The 6,000-nt window shown below is 39.0% G+C and overlaps 1 non-coding gene across 1 annotated transcript; it reads right to left on the reverse strand.

Moving 5' to 3' along the window:
• Window positions 1-5,677: 5,677 nt before the first annotated feature.
• Window positions 5,678-5,785, reverse strand: LOC112730963 (small nucleolar RNA R71). Its single transcript, XR_003166762.1, has one exon. It is a non-coding gene; the product is annotated as a small nucleolar RNA R71 (small nucleolar RNA).
• Between the last annotated feature and the right edge of the window lie 215 nt (window positions 5,786-6,000).

Consider the following 6,000-nt stretch of genomic DNA (forward strand, 5'->3'; position numbering starts at 1 on the left):
TTGGGTTACCTCAAGAGGAACCTCCATTGCCTCCGGTCAATGTGTGGCATCACTATCGGAGTGAGGTGGGCCGGGAGGACTAGAAGAGGCTCTGGGTGATAATTCCTTTCAATCACCCTTGAGTAAACAAGTTCGCAGTAGCGGTTAGAGAACTTGTTTGGATCCTTCGGAGGGTTGTCCTTCTCTAGAACATCAACGGGGCCCTTAGCCTTCTTTAGGAGTGGCTTGGCCGTTAGTTCCTAGTGTGCTCTATTGGATGCTGGCTTCTTCCGGGCTTTCCCGTCGCTCTTTTTGATGACCATCCTGTGATAGTAAGGAAAGGAGATAACATCAAACCCAAAGAAGCGTAATTGAATATGATTATGCAAATGAGAAATTGTGCCGTAAGAATATGGGTATCCTTATTACATGACAGCTGCAACATGTAACGAAGATAACATGTGATGAGCAAGGCAAATCATTGGCATGTGGTATAGGGGTAATGTAGGCATGCAGGGAAAAGGCATGAGAAGCATACACCCTCAAATACCAAAAGTGGGAAGCAATTTATGAAATGTTGAGTGGGTGGATTGTAGAATGTGAAGGTGCACCCAAAAGTGACTAGTTAAGAAGCAAGAGTCACAATGAGTTCAAAAAGTGTCATGTATGCATTTCTTCAAACACTTGGGGTGCAACCTTTTGTAGTATGTAAATAGATGGGGGGAAGCAATGTAACATTCCACAAACCAGCATTAATCACTACAATGCACAGTGGTTATAAGAAAATCATGCAACACATCTCATCCATCAATGCAAGAGAAGTTATGACCCAAGTACCTATGAAGCGTTAAATGGAAAAGGAGCCAAAAAACACCCCAAAGAAGTGAGGGGCTCAAAAGAGGGGGGGAAGAAAGAGACTACCTAAAAGAGAATGAAATTAACTGACTAAGAAGCAAAAGAGAGAAGTAGAGCAAGAGGGGAGCCTAGTATAGTACCTTGAGAGAGATGGAAAAGGGTATGGGGGAGGAAGTTGTGGGTTGGAATGATGGGGAATGGAGGGGGCAATGTAGGGGCCACCGGAGGTGGGTGGTCACCGGAGGTGATGGTAGGGGGTGGTTGTTTGAGAGGAGAAATAGTGGTAGGTAAATGGGTAGTAGAGGAGGTAAGAAGAAAAAGGGAGAAGAAGAATGAAGGGAGCAAGTGTGCTCCCTATTATGTTGACGTTGGTCACCCACGCGTGCGCGCACGGGGCGCGCAAGCGCAAGGAAGTGGGGTGGAGTGACGCCGCGCGCGCGCACAGTGGTGCGCGCGCGCGGCAATGTGATTATGCCCCAGGCTTGAGATGGGCTTGGGGTTGGCTTAACTCTCTGGAATATGTACCAAGATTGCACAGGGGCAAGGGACGCGTGCGCGGCATGGGCGCGTGTGCGTGCCTCACGTTGCGGGCATGTGGGCGCGTTGGCGCCTAGTGCGCGCACGCGGCAGAGGTGGTGGGCTGGTGGCTTAGTGCAGGCGCGAGAGTGGCCTAACTCTCTGGAATATGTACCAGGAGTGCACAGGGGCGATCGGCGGCTGATGAGCGGATAATTTATACGCTTTTTGGCATTGTTTTTAGTATGTTTTTAGTAGGATCTAGTTACTTTTAGGGATGTTTTCATTAGTTTTTATGTTAAATTCACATTTCTGGACTTTACTATGAGTTTGTGTGTTTTTCTGTGATTTCAGGTATTTTCTGGCTGAAATTGAGGGACTTGAGCAGAAATCAGATTCAGAGGTTGAAAAAGGACTGCTGATGCTGTTGGATTCTGACCTCCCTGCACTCAAAGTGGATTTTCTGGAGCTACAGAACTCGAAATGGCGCGCTTCCAATTGCGTTGGAAATTAGACATCCAGGGCTTTCCAGAAATATATAATAGTTCATACTTTGGCCAAGAATTGACGACGTAAACTGGCGTTCAACGCCAGCTTTCTACCCAAATCTGGCGTCCAGCGCCAGAAAAGGATCCAAAACCAGAGTTGAACGCCCAAACTGGCACAAAAACTGGCGTTCAACTCCACAAATAGCCTCTGCACGTGCAACACTTAAGCTCAGCCCAAACACACACCAAGTGGGCCCCGGAAGTGGATTTATACATCAAATACTTACTCATGTAAACCCTAGTAGCTAGTTTATTATAAATAGGACCTTGTACTATTGTATTAGGCGTCTTTTTGACCATCTTTGGATCCTGGATTGTATTTTGATCCTGTGATCTCGTTTAGGGGGCTGGCCATCTCGGCCATGCCTGGACCTTCCACTTATGTATTTTCAACGGTAGAGTTTCTACACTCCATAGATTAAGGTGTGGAGCTCTGCTGTTCCTCAAAGATTAATGCAAAGTACTACTGTTTTCTATTCAATTCTTCTTATTTCGCTTCTAAGATATCCATTCACACCCAAGAACGTAATGAAGGTGATGATTATGTGTGACGCTCATCATCCTTCTCCCGTATGAACGCGTGCCTGACAAACACTTCTGTTCTACATGAATTAAGCTAGAATGAATATCTCTTAGATCTCCTAACCAGAATCTTCGTGGAGTACGCTAGAATGATGGCGGCATTCAAGAGAATCCGGAAGGTCTAAACCTTGTCTGTGGTATTCTGAGTAGGATTCAATGATTGAATGACTGTGACGAGCTTCAAACTCGCGATTGTTGGGCGTTAGTGACAGACGCAAAAGGAGGGTGAATCCTATTCCAGCATGATCGAGAACCGACAGATGAATAGCCGTGCCGTGACAGGGTGCGTGAGCATATGATTCACTGAGAGGAGGGGATGTAGCCACTGACAACGGTGATGCCCTTGCATACAGCCAGCCATGGAAAGGAGTAAGACTGATTGGATGAAGATAGCAGGAAAGCAGAGGTTCAGAGGAACGAAAAGCATCTCCATTCGCTTATCTGAAATCCCTGCCAATGAATCTACATAAGTATCTCTATCCCTTTTATTGTTTATTTTAATCTAATAAAGTATCATGTTTAAATCCGCCTGACTGAGATTTGCAAGGTGACCATAGCTTGCTTCATACCAACAATCTCCGTGGGATTCGACCCTTACTCACGTAAGGTATTACTTGGACGACCCAGTGCACTTGCTGGTTAGTTGTATCGAAGTTGTGACAATTATGAATTAAGATCAAAGCACCAAGCTTTGGAGCCATTACCAGGGATTGTTCGAGCCTGGACATCACAATTTCGTGCACCAAGTTTTTGGCGCCGTTGCCGGGGATTGTTTGAGTTTGGACAACTAACGGTTCATCTTGTTGCTCAGATTAGGTAATTTTCTTTTTATTTTATTTTCAAAAATTTTTTTCAAAAAATATTTTCAAAATTCTCTCTTCTGTTTTCGAAAAAAAAATGTTTTCAAAAATATTATTTTTTCTTCAGAATTTTTAAGAATGAATTCTAGTGTTTCATGAAGCATGCCAAAGCCTGGCTGGCTGTAAAGCCATGTCTAAATTCTTTTGGACTGAGGTTTTGGATTAAAATTGAATGAATTACATTCATATGTTTGCTGAAGCTTGGCTGGCCATTGGCCATGTCTAGTGTTTTGGACTGGAGCTTTCTTTGAAAAGCTTGGCTGGCTAGTGAGCCATGTCTAATTCCTGGACTGGAGCTTTAGACTAAGAATGCAAGATTCCTGGAATTCATATTAAAGATTTTGGAATCCTTATTTTTCTTTTTTTTTAATTATTTTTCAAAAAACATAAAATAAAAATCCAAAAAAATTAGAAAATCATAAAAATCAAAAATATTTTTCTGTTTCTTGTTTGAGTCTTGAGTCACATTATAAGTTTGGTGTCACTTGCATATGCATCTTGCATTTTTCGAAAATTTCATGCATTCATAGTGTTCTTCATGATCTTCAAGTTGTTCTTGGTAAGTCTTCTTGTTTGATCTTGATGATTTTTTGTTTTGTGTCTTTTCATGTTTATCATATGCATTCTTGAATTCTTAGTGTCTAAGCATTAAAGAATTCTAAGTTTGGTGTCTTGCATGTTTTCTTTGCATTAAAAATTTTTCAAAAATATGTTCTTGATGTTCATCATGACATTCAAAGTGTTCTTGGTGTTCATCTTGACATTCATAGCATTCTTGCATGCATCACATGTTTTGATCTAAAAATTTCATGCATTGCATAATTTTCATGTTTTTCATAAAAATTTCAAAAAAATAAAAAAAAAATATCTTTCCCTTTTTCTCCCATCAAATTCGAAATTTGAGTTGACTTTTTCAAAAATTTTTTAAAAAAATTCAAATTGTTTCTCATGAGTCAATTCAAATTTTCAATTTGAAAATCTTATCTTTTCCAAAATCTTTTTCAAAAATCAAATCTTTTTCAAAATTCTTAGTTATTTTCAAAAATTTCAAAAATATTTTTGAAAAATCTTTTTCTTATTTTTATATAAAATTTTCGAAAATAACTAATCAATTAATGTTTTGATTCAAAAATTTGAAGTTTGTTACTTGCTTGTTAAGAAAGATTCAAACTTTAAGTTCTAGAATCATATCTTGTGATTTCTTATGAATCAAGTCATTAATTGAGATTTTAAAAATCAAATCTTTTTCAAAACTAATTTCAATCATATCTTTTCAAAAATACCTTCTTATCTTATCTTTTTCAAAAATATCTTTTCAAAATATCTTTTCTAACTTCCTAACTTCTTATCTTTTCAAAATTTGTTTCAACTAACTAACTAACTTTTTGTTTGTTTCTTAACTTTTTCAAAACCACCTAACTAACTCTCTCTCTCATTTTTCGAAAATATCTTCCCCCTTTTTCAAAATTTCTTTTTAATTAATTAATTATTTTTATTTTTATTTTTAATTTAAAAAAATTTTCGAAAAAAAAAATACTAACAATTTTCAAAAACTATTTTCAAAAATCACTAACTCTTTTTCAAAATAATTTTCGAAAATTATCCCTCCCGCATCTCATTCTATTTATTCATTCATATCCTAACATCTCATCTCACATCTCTTCCATTCGTACAGTTGTGTTTCTTCCATTATATTACATTCTTTGTCTCCCCCTCTTCTTCCACTCACACAGGAATCCCTATACTGTGGTATAAAGGATTTCCATTATTATTATTATTTTTCTGTGCCTTCTTCTTTGTCATATGAGCAGGAGCAAGGATAAGAACATTCTTGTGGAAGCAGATCCAGAACCTGAAAGGACTCTGAAGAGAAAATTAAGAGAAGCTAAAATACAACAATCCAGAGATAACCTTTCAGAAATTTTCGAACAGGAAGAGGAGATGGCAGCCGAAAATAATAATAATGTAAGGAAGATGCTTGGTGACTTTACTGCACCTAATTCCAATTTACATGGAAGAAGCATCTCCATTCCTGCCATTGGAGCAAACAACTTTGAGCTGAAACCTCAGTTAGTTTCTCTGATGCAGCAGAACTGCAAGTTTTATGGACTTCCATCTGAAGATCCTTTTCAGTTCTTAACTGAGTTCTTGCAGATATGTGATACTGTTAAGACTAATGGAGTAGATCCTGAAGTCTACAGGCTCATGCTTTTCCCTTTTGCTGTAAGAGACAGAGCTAGATTATGGTTGGATTCTCAACCCAAAGACAGCCTGAACTCTTGGGATAAGCTGGTCACAGCTTTCTTAGCCAAGTACTTTCCTCCTCAAAAGCTGAGCAAGCTTAGAGCTGATGTTCAAACCTTCAGACAGAAAGAAGGTGAATCCCTCTATGAAGCTTGGGAAAGATACAAACAGTTGACCAAAAAGTGTCCTTCTGACATGCTTTCAGAATGGACCATCTTGGATATATTCTATGATGGTTTATCTGAGCTATCAAAGATGTCACTGGACACTTCTGCAGGTGGATCCATTTACCTAAAGAAAACGCCTGCAGAAGCTCAAGAACTCATTGACATGGTTGCTAATAACCAGTTCATGTACACTTCTGAAAGGAATCCTGTGAGTAATGGGACGCCTATGAAGAAGGGAGTTCTTGAAGT

The sequence above is a fragment of the Arachis hypogaea genome, chromosome 12, assembly GCF_003086295.3.
Source record: "Arachis hypogaea cultivar Tifrunner chromosome 12, arahy.Tifrunner.gnm2.J5K5, whole genome shotgun sequence".
Lineage (NCBI taxonomy): Eukaryota > Viridiplantae > Streptophyta > Magnoliopsida > Fabales > Fabaceae > Arachis > Arachis hypogaea.